Source organism: Aythya ferina (genome assembly GCF_964211825.1).
Source record: "Aythya ferina genome assembly, chromosome: 15".
NCBI classification, from domain to species: domain Eukaryota; kingdom Metazoa; phylum Chordata; class Aves; order Anseriformes; family Anatidae; genus Aythya; species Aythya ferina.
This window is the reverse complement of record NC_140314.1, coordinates 14,642,487-14,658,723: the sequence shown is the minus strand read 5'-3', so window position 1 is coordinate 14,658,723 and position 16,237 is coordinate 14,642,487. Positions and strand designations below refer to the sequence as shown.

Here is a 16,237-nt window from a genome sequence, read left to right as displayed (position 1 = left end):
TAGAAGCTGGGTTCTTTTGTATATAGATACATTGACTAAAAATTAATTTGTATTTCCATTTTAACATGACTAAAAATTGGAAAGACAGTTGCCTTGAATCAGAGGTTCCATAAACTCCTGACTTTTGCTGATGACAGTGCAATTTCACTTCAAAGTTTCTGATGTTACTGATATCATTAGCTGGTTCCAGGGAAAGCCACAAAATCCTGAGTCAGGTAACTTGGCAGTCAAGTGGAGAAGAAAAGTGTTGTTAAAGCTATATTGCATTTCTTTAAATTTCAAATGTCTTTGTATTTGCTTTAGTTTTTTGTTTTGTTTTCAATTGTGCTGTTGCACTCTGTGCTGGAATCTAAAATTTATATTTCTCTGACTGGTCAATGTTGTTTTTTTCATCACCTTCATAAATAGTAATGACTAACATATGTATATCCAGAGAAGTAAAGCATAAAGCCCTTGACTGTGCGAAGCCTGGGAAAAAAAAAAAAAAAAAAAAAAAAAAAGTAAAATCAGCATATAAAATGTTAGAAGAGGAATTAAGTCTTTTAGCAGCTAATCATAAGCCAAGAGTCTTTTAAATGCTAACAATGGTTTGGTAGGTACAGGTAAATCTACTCTTACTTATGAAGGCAATGTCAGGTGTATGGTTCGAAATAAAAGATTTCAGATTAGTGAAAGCTATTTATTACGTTATTCTAAATTCACAAAATGGCAAATCTTTATTCCAAAGGAATAATTCATTTCTGTTTAGGGATTCTCAACATTTTTAATGAAAATTTTTCTTTTTCTCATTTCTAATTAGCTTCAGTAGTTATATTCAAGAATGCTAGCCTTCAACGTTGAGTTTTCTAATGATAATAAAGCACTTAAGGTAGTATTTAATTAGAGCAGTGATAGGAAAGACCTGGGCAGGGGTGAAGTGCTAATCCTTTTTACATTCTTCAGTGTCCCCTTGTGATATTGTGATTGATGAGTTGATTTCTTTTTACAACTTAATTTGCAGCATGTGGTAATACTCACAGGCAGAGGTGTTGTGTATTTCAAGACAATAGCTCTCTGTAAATACAACAAAATGTAGTAAATGGGATAGAGGTAGAATGGAGAGTTTTTTAGCTCCTAATCTACTAAATAATTTGTTTATGTTGCTGTTGTAAGTGCTAGTAATATCTTGACATACTTTTACCTTGAAAGTACTCATGCCCTCCATCCACTTTCCTAATTCTATTTGTATCCCAGTTATTGTGTTAGAATGATCATTACAGAATCCTAAAACAGATGAGGAAGAAGTCATCCGGTCCAACCCCACTGCTCAAGCAGGGCCACCCATAGCAGGTTGCCCCAGGACCATGTCCAGATGGCTTATGAGCATCTTCCAGGAGGGAGACTCTAAAGCCTCCATGGGCAACCTGTGCCAGGGGTCCAACACCCACACAGCACAGAAGTGCCTCCTGGTGTGCAGAGGGAGCCTCCTGTGCTTTAGTTTGTGCCCACTACCTCTGATCCTGGCACCAGGCACCACTGAGCCGCCTGGCTCTGTCTTCTCTGTAGCCTCTCTTCAGGTATCTGTACACATTGGTGAAATCCTCCTGAAACTTCTCTAGGCTAAACAGTCCCAGCTCTTCCAGCTTTTCCTCATGTAAGAGATGATCCAGTCCCTTAAGCATCTTCTTGGCCTTTCTTTGGACTCTGTCCAATACGTCCATGCCTCTCCTGTACTGGAGAGCCCAGAAATGGACACAGGACACACATAAAAAAAAGCCCTTCTAGTTGTCTTTGATTTTCCTGGTCAGATTCAATTCCATTTGGGCTTTAGCTTTCTTAACTTCATCCCTGAATGCGTGGACCACATGTTTGTGTTCCTCTGACATTACCCGTTCTTGCTGCTACCCTCAGTATGCTTCCTTTTTGAGTTGTTCATGCCTGGCATTTTTGCCTGGCATCCTGAGCATTGGGCTGGACTGCTCTTGAGCTTAGAGGAGGTGATCCTTGAATATTAACCAGCTTTCTTGAGTTCCTCTTCCCTCCAGGGCTTTATCACATGGGGTTCTTCCAACCAGATCTTTATAGAGATCAAGTCTGCTTTCCTGGAGTCCAGGGTTTTGAGTTTTCTTTTCGCCATCCTCCTTTCCTCCCTCAGGATCCTGAACCCCATCACCTTATGGTCACTGCAGCCAAATCTGTCTTTGAACTTCACTTCACCTTTTCTCCTGGTGCTGGAAGTCATCAGCTTCCATCCTTCCCCTTCTCCAGAGGTTATGCTTACCTCAACAAGGGTAGACACTACCACCTTCTCTGCTGATGGTGTCACCTCCAAGCTGTTGGATCTCAGAGAAGATTCCATCTCCCTTTCATCTCTGATGCTGTGCAGTCTGTTCACTTCTATCCATACATTCTCTTTTTGACAGCACTGCTCCTCCAACACAGGATACCTTCTGCCAGGAGGTAGTATCGTGTCAGGTAGTGTCTGTTAGGAGGAAAGTCCAGAGAGCTTTCTTTGATTCTTAGAGGCAATTTAAATTAGCCAGGACTTTCTTAAATATAGATAATTTCCTTATTGTTCTAACTCCTTATTACTGGTGTATTGACTGTATCTTGAAACTTCTATAATGTTTCTTGTTTGGAACCGAGAGGTTTGTAGCGGGGCCATACAAAATTTCTTATGCTGTCAGTCTGCTTGTGCAGTAGGATATAAAATTGTCCTCAGAACTCTCTTTCCTGTAAACATTTCTGACCTGCTCACATCTGATTAGATCTCCATTTCAGTGTGTAATATTAACATTTCCCACAGTAAATTTCTACTGAATTAGTGGAGTCATGTTAGCATAGTGTATTTGCTCTGGCAACAGAGGAGGCCAACAGTGTCCTGGGCTGTATAAACAGGGGTATAGCCAGTAGATTGAGGAAGCAATTATCTCCTTTTACTTAGAACTTTTAAAATCACATCTAAGATATTTGGGTTAATCTGGGGCCCTGCAATACAAGAAAGACGTTGATCAACTGAAGTAGGTTCGGCAGAGCGCCCCCAACATGGTCACCCACTAGAGCATATGCTGTGTAAGAAGACGATGAGAGAACTGCACTTGTTCAGCCTGGAGAAGAAAAGTCTCCAGTATGACCTGATGACAACCTTTCAGTGCCTACAAGGGCATTATCAAAAAGTTGAAGCCAGTCTATTCACTGATACATGTGGAGGGAGAAGATGCAACACACATAAATTGGAAAAAGAGAGGTTTGAACTGAATATGAGGAAATGCTGTCCTGTGAGAATGGTCCAGCACTGGAACAGGCTGCCTGGAGTGGCTGCTCAGACTCCATCCTTAGAGGTTTTCAAAAAATTTTGGTGTAGAAAACTGGCTGAATCCAGCCCAGAAGCACTGGGTCTGATCTCACGGTCATCCCAGTTTTGAGAAGAAGGTTGGGTTAGAGGTCCCTGGAGGTCTCTTCCAACACGAATTTTCTGATTCTATGCCCCAGTAATTTCTATAAAAAATAATAGCATAATTTCCACTTTCTACCATTTAGAGTTCTGCTATTTGGGTTCATTTGGGCTTCAAGAATCTGCATGGTCTTGATGATTGTTCGCACCTACTAATCAAATCATGCTGATCATTTCTAATTTTGTTCATACTGCTACACAGTTTGAGAATTACGTTTTTATTTAATCCATTTCCACAATACAGAAAAGTTTGTTTTCACCAGGAATGTATGTTCACATCAAAGGACAATAGCTGGACTGGGACAGCTGTCCTGTAAGGCACTTGGAATATGAAAGAACATCTTAAATTCATAAAGGAAGCATAATTATATGATATACATAGCATGAAGAGTGTAGTTGAGTATTTAACTTCCACAGATAATTTTATTTTTGTAGCTGATACATGTTGTCTAAAACAACTTCAAAGTTGATTCTTACTGTTTAAATTGGATAATTAAATATTGTGCAGACATGCAAATTTTCAAAATGTCTGTATGCGATAAGGTGTCATACCTATTGCCTCTGTCACTTCAGGGAGAAAATTGGTCTAGCTGATGCTTTCTACTTAGTGTTTTTCTCATGTCTCTGTAGTGAATAGATCGCTCTGACAGCTTTTTTGTTTGTTTGTTTGTTTTTTAGATCTAAATGTTGTTCAACCTCAGCAGAAGGGAAGACATATTTTAAAGCTATTTAAAATAACAAGCAGGCTTATGTGTGTACTTGTATAACCTAAAGGTTTGTCATCCCTTCTGTTGAGTTTGTAGGCACATTTCCACTTTCCAATCACTGCTAATCACTCAGGTCATGTGAAGATTTTTTTTTGCAGTTGTTCTTGTGTGGGTGAATGTATGTGTTTAAGTTAGTGTTTTTCTGAGTTCATGAATGTAGATTTTTTCCTAGTCCACTTGTTTCAGCTCACATTTGAAAGTGAATTGGCCAAATGAACCACCTCTGATTACTAGTGGAGGGCTGTTCCTGAATTACTGTTCCTTGCCTTTCTCATTCTTTCAGAAGAATGTTGTTAAACGGAAGGGGTACCCAGGCATTACAGAAATGACCATGTTGCTTTGAGACACTGACTAGCTGGAGTCCTCCTGCTGAGTCAGCAAAATGTATTGTGTGCCCAGGCTTCATCTGATTCAGTGGAGAAATGGATTGTGTGTATTAAACCATATTGGGGGTCCAGAAAGAAAATACAGTAGATAGGAGAGATAATGTAAAGAGCTTCCAGATTTTCCCTGAGCTTGCAGTTGGTGACATGTTGGGTGTTGTCACTTCTGTGCTGATTATCTGTCTGCAAGGTGCAGTATTGTCATTAAAAAACAGTACATATCCCGACATTTAATCTAACATAGTAAGTATCTCAGTAACTAGGTCAGACTCAGTGCACTGTAACTATGCTTCTACTTCAGTATCTTTGCTCAATGCAGTATCTTAGAGTTAAGATACTCTTAAGCTGCAACAATTTCTGTAAAGCAAAAGCACTGATACGTGAAACGAAAAAATAAATTCAGCAGAGTATCTTCATGGAACGTGGTTATTGCTTAAAAATGAAATGCAGTCTTGTGCAAAGAGTCTGAAAAAAAATCCCTATTATTTCCAGATACTTTCAATGCTTTGTCATGTAGAGCAACATATAAAAAGTTTGCATTACATTTGAACGTCAGAAGTTTGGATTCTACTGAACTTCTAATCCTAGTGTTGTCAGGGGAAAGGACTTCCTTGTTAGAAACCAAGCCCTGTCTGTATTATCTAATGAATTTATTGAAAATACCTACCATTCTTCTTTTGCATCCACAATCTCTGAGAAAACATTGCAGTATCTATAGAGAGGCAGTTCAATTTGTCAGAGATGAACCTGCACAGCAAGATTTACCGGAAAACAGAAATTTCATGCATTGAAAGAGATAAGTTTTATATAATTATTTATGAATATTGGTATCTATTCTACCACTGCTTGTCAGAAGTTTGTTTTCATGACAGTTAACTGTGTCAAATAGATCAAGTGGAAGTGGATTTCTTTTTACTGGAAGTAAAAAAAAAAAAAAAAAAAAAAAAAAAAAAAAAAAAAAAAAAAAAAAAAAAGGCAACATGCATACTTATGTAAATTTAAGCACCTATGAATGACCTCACACAGTTCCAATTATTTTTGTGTTTATGGGAATATTAACCCCCCCCCCTCCTTCTAGGCATAACAGTTAACCCTTCCATCACAAAAGTATATATAAAAGCTAGCTTTCTATAATTCATTTTATAATCCTTATTAGCAAACTATATTTCTGGGGGGATCAAATCACTATGCTCTGTAATTTCCAGTTGAATTTCATTCTTATTAGGATACCACAAATATATATGTATATGTGTATATATATATATGTGTGTGTATGTGTGTATATATATGTGTATGTATGTGTGTGTATATATATATATATATATACATATATATATATATATATACACATGCATGTGTGTGACATATATGTCAACTAGCATAGAGAAAGTGACAAAATACCTGAAGATAAATTAGATTAATTTCACCTTTTGGGGAATGATGAAGACAACAATCCTTCTCTTCCTTTAAAATCAAGCTGAGAAGGTGTGCATTGTCTGGAGACAATGTTTTTGAGAATCTTTCATTGCTTTTCCAAAAACAGTAAGCAATTTTTAGTTCTCTCTGTGATAAATGTAGTTTATTTCTAATGGGTTAAATAGAAATCATTTTTCATTGTTGCTTATATAAGCCAGTAAAAATATGTAGGAAAAGTGGTAAAACCCTATTACATTTCTGTATGGCATTTCTCAAAAAAACTTGTCTTTCATGAAGCAGAGCCCTTCACATACCTGATTCTAATATGACAAAAATCAGTAGTCATTAGTGAGCTCATAAATTATTGTTCCTTTTTAGATGTGCTCTTAACCAGTAGAAGGCAGATGATGTTGCTTTACTCTCAAGAAAATTAGCATCACTCTCATTATACCTATTTCTGCTTCAAGGAAAATGTCTTTTACATAGGCAGACTTCAGAAGAACATAAGTAACTGACAGTACACATTATACTGGGACTATGAGTTCAGACCTACTAGGTGTGCATTAAAAAGACAATGGAATAGATTAGTCTGAGGGTATAAAACATATCAAAATTGTTCTATACAGATATCAGAATATTAAATAAAAAGAAAAGGTTTCATAAAGCCTCATATAATCCCTCTTGGCATGAGTATGTGAGTAGGTATTCAGGTTTTTTCCTTTAAGTATGCTGATATGATTAAATTTAACTTGACACAAGTGATGTACTATACCATGTGATTGTAATATTTAAAAGAAAAAGCACTTTTCTGATTGAATACCTACTAGCTATCAATTTCTGTGTAGCAATATCTAATCTGAATTTCTTTTGCACCTAGAAGCTGCCTGAATACTAACACATTTGCTGTATTCTTCATCTTGCTAGTTGCATGCTCAGCAAATGCTGAACTGTTTCAATATTTTTTGATATCTTATTTAATCTAGTGTTCTGGCATTCTAGTATAAAAGATACTTCATTTCATGTGGATTAAAAAGCAATTTTAAGGCTATATCTCTTCTCTCCCTAAATAGCCTATGCAGACACTTATATTTGCTAAGCCTACAGTTTGGCTGCTGTTGCTGTTAAGCATGCTGCTGCACTGTGTAATCAAAAGTACTTTTGGCTGCTGTGTGCTTTTGGTAAATACACCAAAAGTTTTCTAAGTGCTGTTTCTGTTTTGGAAATACCTTTCCTTGTACCACTCCTCCATTCCTCACACCCAGAGGCATAGAAACAAACTTTAAATAAAGAAAGCTCATTTGTGTCCATTCCCACAATCTGCATTATTTTAAAGTAATGTATTATTCAAGGTAATGGTTTTTAGGCTTTTCAGGGTTAAACAACTGTGGCATACGGCATGTAGCAAGTATTACTGTCCTCTGTACGTATTCAACCTTGCGAAGAGGGTCTAGTCTGAGAAAATGTATCTCTAGAGAAAATGTCCAATACAGTTCTGCAGATCTGAGAGTGGTTTTAGTCCCTGTCCTAGAGATGGGGAAATGAAAATACATAGACAAATTGGCCTTTCCTTCCACACCAACAGAAGCTGTTTAGACTAATTTATATAATTAGGGAAAGTCTTTCCAATGCTATAGGAATCGTTAAATGATTTCATTTGCTTTCGTCATAACTGCAGATTCATTGTAGATCTCTATTAATAGATTCTTAATTTATTTTCAGCCAGTTGTGACATTCAGTATAGAAATCAGTTTTGCATTGCATAGGCAAATTTTATTGCCATTGTCATCTCATCATTGAGAAGAACTTTACCTTTATTCAGTACTATGGTTTAATTTGCTAACAGCAAACACGAAGTAAACAGTTACTTGTAAATGTTATAACATCTTAACATCAGCATTAGCTGAAGTACACAAATTATTTCAGTGATAAAAAAGGCATAGCAAAGTATAGCTGAGGCAGGAAGCCAAGCTCTGTGCTCCTTGTGACTAATGATATTTTGATAGTGATTTTAATTTTAGGTGTAAATAACAGTGAAGATGATATTCTATCATCACATTTCAGTGCCAAAAAATGAATGCTGCCTTAACTGGTATTGAACAAGATAACATTTCTCTGTTAGTTGGTCCTTGCAGCTCAGGTCATCTGGTTTCCATCATAAATAACACAGAGATGGAAATGTTATAATTAAACATAAATGGGAATTGGGCATTGTCTGAAAACAATCATAACAGCTAATTTCTAGATTCTTTTTATAAACATATTTTATTTGAATAAAGGAAACAGCAGAATGATGAATTTCTTATCTATAAAATTATATTCAGCTCTGTTGAATAAAATTCTTCATTTAAATCAAACATATGGAAGAGAAAAACACAATTCTTTTTTCTTACAACTAGTAGATATGATTTGTGGAGTTCATAAATATTCTGCCAAATTTGTTCAAGACATTGGGTTTGGACATGTTAGCACAAAAATTCCACCTGCTGAAAAATTACATTGCAGAATATGTGCAATTCCCAGATACATTTGCATGTTATTGTCCAGGATATCCATGAACAATATGCAGGTAGTTTCTTTTAGGGGAAGGAAAGGGAGATAATAGATTTTCATTTGCAATTTAAAATGTTGATGGTCTATAAACAATCTGCTTCTAAGGGCAAATAACTGGGCACTTAATATAGATTACATGTCTGTGTTTTAAGTCCTTCATGGGCGATCCTTGGGATTTCCTTATTCCTGGGATAAATTTGAGTCTGTTTTCCTGAATTCCAACTGCTGCTTGTCTTTCTGGTCTTCCTCTGTATTCCTGAACTCAATGTTGTCACTGGTGTTTTTTGGTTGGTTGGTTGGTTGGTTTTGTTTTATGGAACTTTATAAGTAAATAAACCTCCTAAATTTATCTGGTTTAAACTAAGTAAACTGAAACAAAACAAATCCCCCTAGTTCGATGGGGATGGTGGTACAAAAATCATAATTGCTTACCCTGGCTAGTTCAAGTGAACTGTCCTGAAAAGCAGCCCTGTATACATCGGTGTTTGCTAACAAATAGGTAGGAGCTATGATCTTCGTCAGGCAGTTTTGCTGCTTAAGATGACTTAGGATGATATTGCATTCTCATTTCACTTACTAACTGACCAAGCTCCTTGTTTGATTTCAGTGGAGTCAAGTAATGATCCTGCCATTTGTGATACTGAAACTCAAGACCTGTTTCACCTATAATGGATGAACTCTGGTTACTGTGGTAATGCCTTAGAAAATGATTCAGCATCAGGGACTGTGAAGAAAAATGTCTCCATTCTTTTCTGAGGCTAAATTACAGCTCATCAGTGAAAGACCGTGTCCCTGGTCAAAAGAGGTCATTCCAAGTATTCAGTTCAAAGAGGTGGTATGCCAGTTTGCACTCAGACAGCTGCTGCTGCCCTTCAGTATTCTCGTGTAACATTGTTCTCTCCCCTTAACCTTGTTTTTCCAGAAATCGTAATTCCTAGTGCGAGTAGTATTTTGGTGCGATAACTTTGGTGGGGCTTTTGTGAAGCAGATGATGGTCTACTATGCTGAAAAACAAAACTACTGTGGATGTTTGCAGTTCCAGATTCCTGGCTTTCTGTGTGTAACACTTGTGAAACACATCACTCAAATTGCCCACGATTTTTTTTATATAAAATCAGTTATTTGTACATGAAAAAAAGTATGTAAACACAAATCTGTGATATGGTTTCTTTGAACAAATAACCTTCAAAGATATTGTCTCTGTATATGACTGGAGGTTCACCACTTTCTACAGCTAATAAAGTCATTGAATACATCGCTGTATTTTGTGGTATGTTCATTAGTAAACAAACTGAAAAAGCCAGTTCATTTTAATATAATCTAGATAAGTCAGCATCTGTAAATTGGGGATGACTTAGTGTAACTATTGACCACAGCTTGCTTAAATTGCTTCATGTTCTTTTAAAAAGCAGGGTTGTATCCTATCCCTATCCCCTGAGAAATATAGTTAGCTATTTTTGTAAGCAAACTGTGATTGAGTTGTTGAAGTCTACTTAGAAAAAAATCTTAAATGAATTATTTTAGCTATGTTACAAGATTTTATCTGATTTCTAGAAATTATCTGTCTCCGGTAAGAGCCATACACCTGCAATGGGGTTTACTTGCTGTTCAGTTAGCCTCTCCAGATGATAAACTTTTGGAGTGCTCAATCCTTGACAAATCAGGTGGCAGTTAGAGAAATATTTTTTTAATATTCACATATATTTGTATATATTATATATATTATTTATATTTACATGTATTATTATTAACTCAATTTCTGAAAATATTTATGCTTATGTGTAAGTTACAAAGTAGGAATAGTCTCAGTGAAGCCAAGGAGAGAGGCTAACAAAGCATGATGCAGGGCTATAGCATGACCAGTAGTACTCTTGCTACATAAGCACAATATGTCACCTGTCACCTGGAATAGTATATATGGCTTCTCAGAAGAGCCAATGCATCCTAGTAAATAGTCATGCTAACACATCTCTGCTGCTTTCACTGCTTGAGCTATGATTTTTTGTTGTTGTTTTTTCTGTCTGTAGTCATAAGAGAAAGCCCAACAGCTCCCAGATTTGGATTGCTTTGCAGACCTGCAGGCTACTCGGGTGCAGTGCATGTTTCTTTCCTCTCACATACTACTTCAGTTGTGGTAGCTCTGAGCTGTGTGTTACGTAGATCATAAGAACAGATTGATGTTTTTACCGGCTCCTGTAGAGGCCTGTAATTTACCACTTGGTATACGTTGCTGTAAATCTTAAAGATTGGAAATTTATGATTATTAAGAAATGCTTTCTCAGGACAGAATCTTTTGTCAGTGCAGTGTAATATATTTCTGCTGCTTTGTCCTCTTTCTCCACCTCTCATCGATTGTTTCTTCAGTGCATTAACCTCTCACTTCTCTTCCTATAATTGCTTATGAACTGATTTGGGAACTGTTGCAGCTTTAAAAATCCCGTATCGTCAATCAGTATTCAGTTAAAAATGATTAAAAGAAAAAAAGTCTTGGTCAACCAATTTTTAGATACTAAAAAAAATAACAAAATGGTCATGCTAGCTTTACTGCAGTTCAGAGAATGGTGACATTTGGCAGATAATTAAGACATGTCACAGTTCACAACATTTATTAGCATTGTTTGTTAAACTGTTCTTGTCTTGCATGCGCTATAGTAATTACCGCCTTCATACTGCTTCAGCTGTGGATTAAACAAAGGTAAATATATTTTTCTATGAAAGTTTTCAAAATCCACCTGAAATAATTGAAATATGATTTCTTGAGGAGAGAAAGCAGACTAGAAGTTGTAACTCATCTCATCCCTGTCAGTAAATCCTTTATGAGGAAAGACATCAAGTAAGATGGAAGTATAAAATTCATTTTGAATATATTCTATTGTTGAAATCACTCAGAATCAGGAGAATTTAGTCTGGAAGGGAATTTCAGAGGCCATGTAATCCCAACTTCCTTTTTAAATCAGGGCTAACTGCACAGATATATCAGGTTGCTCAGGGGTTTGCCCAGTTAAGTTTTGAGTCTACAAGCTTCCACTGCCTCTCTGAATGGCATGTTCCTGTGCTTAACTGCTTTCATACCCAGTTTTGTATTCCTTATGGGCAAACAACATTTTTGTTTCTGCAACTTTTGACCATCACCGCTGCTTCTTTCACTCTGCCCCTCTGAGAAAAGTCTGGTTCTTTCTCTGTAACTACCCATTATGTTGGAGAAGATACAATGAAGCTGTCTGTTTGCCCTCTCTCCTGCAAGCTAAGCTAAATCAGCTCCCTCACCTCTTCTCATGCCATGTGCTCCAGTCCTCCCAAGTTTTTGCAACCCACTTCTGTACTCCAGTTTGTAAGTGTATCTTCTGTCGTGGGGGACTCTACACCAGACACAGATGCTGCTTGAAAAGTTCTGTTCTAGGAGGAATAATATTTTTCCTCAATTCACAGACTGCCTTTTTATTAATGCACCCCACTACACAGTTAGCTGTTATTGTGTTAAAGACTGGCTGCTGATTCATGCTTAACTTGTCATCCATCAGGACCGGAGCAGATCCTTTCCTGCAGAGCTGCTTCCTTGCCAGCCAGTCCCTAGGCTGTACCAATGCAGGGGGCTATCCTGTCCCAGGAGACAGATTTTAATCAGGTTCTTCTCAGACCTTTCCTCTAACTTCTCAGGATCCCCATGAACATCAGAACTGCCCTCCAGTACTTCCCCTATTGGATGTCCTAGGTGAACTTGCATTCTGGCATGTCATACAAGTCTTTTCTGAAGCTGTTACACAGTTTTGAACCTGGTCTTCACATGGCACTCATAACTCACTGCCAGTTAGACTTCTAAATGTTGATTGCTACGCTCTTTAAAGGGCATATGTCCAGGCAGCTTTTTAGGCACCTTGTATGTACATAGATAATCCAATCCTTCGCCATCCTCTCACCATCAAGGATGCTACATTATCTTCTTCAGTATTCTCTAGTAAAGGTGTAAAATTAGACTTAGGTGGACTTTCCTATATTAACCTGTGGAAAAGGAAAAGCTCCTTTTACAACTGTCTTTGAAATGTTTGAGGAATCAGTTATCCTTGTGGATATGAATTTTAGCTAAATCTGCTGAATGCTTCAGATTCTCTTACTATATGGTCTTTAGGCAAATATGGAGGCTGATGTTTTTAAAATGTGACATAAAAACCTTTTCATTTATTTAAAAGAGGAAAATACTGATTGACAGAATAGGAGGTTGAGCTGTAGTTGAAAAGACTACATAAAATGCGGGTCTAACAGAGTTGGCAAAAAGTGGGAGACAGGCAGGAAGTTCAAGTAAGAGAAAGAAAGATTTAGATGATAATGCAAATGCAAATGAATGTGACAGAATTATGTCTATTTGGGACATTGAAAATATCAATAGAAAGAGTTGTCATGTAGGATAAGAAAAGCTAGTGTAATAAATCACAGTCATAAAGGTAGTAGAAAGTTTGAGCAGTGACACTTGGAAAGAATGATGATGCTAGAGAGAAATCTTTCTTAATGTGTATCTCTACATCCATGATACTATGTGGTCTTGAACGTAGGCAGGAATTCAGACAAGGACTTATTTTTAAGTAAGTTTGGCTTCTTTGAAATGCAAGTAAATATATTTGAGCTTCCTACTTTGTGGGTGTTGTGATTTTCGTTAGTCTGTTCCACACATCAGACGCTGACACAACATGAACATTTCGTTCAGATGTATACATAGCAGTACTAAGAACATAGACATTTACTGGAGTACAGTATGTTATATGTGAAGAGAACCAAAAGTACATGTTTCTCAGTAATGAGAGTAAAGAAATGGTACTTTGTTGTTGAGGTAGTGAAGAAAATCTTTTTTGTTTCCTTACTATTGCTTTTTTTAATCTTTAGCAAAAATATATTTTACATGTTCTTTCTTTTAGGGATGCTCTTATTTTGGAACAATACTGTTTTTTAAATGAAATCTGAATCTCTATGAGGAACCTTCCAAAAAAGAGAGGTGGCTTCATTTTGTATAACTGCAGAAGTAAACGATCTGAGTCAACTGGCTTGGTCAGATAATTAAGCTGCAACAGAGAAAGCTTGGAAGAAAAGTCAGATGTGATTATTGGTTCAATGTGTGATTCTTTCTGAAAAATCTGAAGTGGCTGTTTTTATTATTATTAACTGGGGGGTGCCTGCAACAAATCTGGGAGAATTGCACTTCTGCTTTACAGAAATCTAATATATTTCAGTTGAAGTATGAGTTTAATGATGGACTGACAGCTGTTTATCTGCTGCCCTGCCCACCTTTTTCATATTAATATTATCGTGCTAACATAAATCCTAACATTTGTAAGAAGAATTCCCACGTTAAGTGTCTGCCCTGTTTCTGAATTCTTCTCTGTAGGCAGTCAGTGACAGAGTGGCAATAGAAGTGTATTCTTTGGGGGCCATCTGTATCTTCCCGTCTATATTTTTTTTTTATTATTATTTTTTTCTTCATTATGTGATTTGATTGGAGGTTTAATCATTTTAAACTACATCCAGAGCAACTAGGAAAGCTCCTTTAACAGTGAAGTATTAACTTGCTTAAAGTGCTTCTCAAAATTAAACCTTGGAAGCATTTTTGAAATATTTTCCCTGGTAAGCAATAGGGATGTCATGAAATGAAACAAAAAAGGAAACAGTATTTCATTTGCATGGAAGGATAAAGTACAGTTAATCTAAAACAGGCTGCTTCAGTATTGATGGTTTACTTATGGAGTTCAGCGATTTTAAAATAGAAATCTTATTGATATTAACTCTACCACATGTATGAAAAATTAATCACACAGAGATATGCATGTTGTAACAATCAAAAAGCCAAATTACTATAAGTTTAGGATTTTTAGTAAGTTTGAATACAGCTGTCTTAATTTTGAAACAAAAATGTTCTGCTTCTGGCAACAGACATAGTAGCATTTCTAATGTTTTTTAAACAGCTATTAATGTAGTCAAGCTGCGTTGTTTCTTCTTCTGTGTGCAATCATCTGCTCAGTGGTGCACTCTATAACTAGTAGCAGGAGACAGAGGAGTGGCCTGCTGTGATTGATGGGGCGAGGCCCTGCAAACTGAAAGAGTCCCATCTGGATTAGGTTTTGGGAGCAGTCAGATGTTGAGAGGGAGGTCAGTAAGCGTTGCATTAGCTCCCCCTCCTTCAACACCCCTATCATCCACACTCATACACACATTACATTGCTCACACGCCCTCATCCATAATTGATGCTTGCTTTGGGCAGATGCTGTATGGCCTGGGACTAGAGCAGCTGCTAAGTTTATGGAGGATAAAAGGAGCAGGATGGTACAGCAGGTATTTTCACTTTTATTTTCACTTGAAACTCTTGATTTTAGTCAAAACAAGGTGTTTCTTATAACCAGCTGCACCATTGCATGCAAGACTTCTAATACGTTTTGTTGCTTAGCCATTCCGATGGAAGGCAAACTACACCAGTGATTATGTATCTCTGCTGTGCTTGATATATCTAACGGAACTGTTCTTACAATCTGCAGGCTTACAGAGCAATGTTGCATTTTTCTTCTTTGTTTCCATGCCCTGAGGATATGATGCAGTTTGGCTCATTTAACTACTGTATGAGAGGCTTTCTCTAAATGTGAATTATCTCTTTCCAAAAAAACAAGATGCACCAAACAGAAAATAGAGTAAAACAAACAATAAACCGTTAGTTAGGCTTTAAAATGCAGGCAAGCAGAAAGGTTTTCATTGAATAAATACATTTGTATGCTGCAGATGTGTTTTTAAAAAGAATACTGCATAAGTAATATTTTCTCTACTCTGTCTTTTGTGTACAAACATAACAAGCTTGCTTTATTATGTTTTGACACTTTTCACACATTTCTTAATTATGAAATCCTTTCAGAGCAGAAGATGCTGAAAAGGCATGTTGAGATCTGTGATACTAGGAGCATTTTATATTCTAAGCTTTGCTTCAAGTGGAGTAATGTAAATGTATGGAATAGGAGCGACTTCAGTTACCTTCATCATCAGAACACTTTCGTTTTTTTGTTCTTTAGGGTTCAACATTTAACTGGAAAGCAATAAAAGCTTATTTTATACACTGCCACGTAAAGCATGCTTTGCAGATGAAATGTGGTTTTCATTAAATCTCAGGCCAGAACATTTAACAGAGCCTGACTGTCTGCCATCCTTTGTTCTTCTTTCTGTTGCCAACAACTACTTTATTAAAAACCATGCACAAAGCGAGCATTAAGGGGTCATTTAAACTTAAAGATACTTGGATCTGAGTCTGAAATGACAACTTCTGTTTAGCCTCTCATGCCTAGGTTGTTTTAAGCAACATCTGTGTACCATCATCCACAGTTTTGAGATTGCTTTAATACCTGAATCCATGGGCTAATTTAGGATCAATATTTCCTGTTGCTTTCATGGCCATTGTATATTCTCAGATCAATTAATTAAACCTACTATTTCCTTTATTCATTTTAAGTGACTAAATAATTTTTATTCATTAAAATCTACTCAAATATATATGAGTTTTGTGTAGCCTTGAGTTTTTGTTAACCACATGTATATATATATTTGTTAGTTTGCACTACATTGTTCTTAGCATAAATTTATATTCAAAACAATGAGCTATTAGCATGATTCCTATGTAAATAATAAAGAATGTATTTATACTTGTATGCTTTTATACTACCTTGTA

General features: G+C 36.6%; 1 protein-coding gene across 49 annotated transcripts in view; it reads left to right on the top strand.

Annotated features, from left to right (window-relative positions):
- Positions 1–16,237, top strand: part of RBFOX1 (RNA binding fox-1 homolog 1) — an 873,300-nt gene that overhangs the window by 698,484 nt on the left and 158,579 nt on the right. The window lies entirely within an intron of this gene.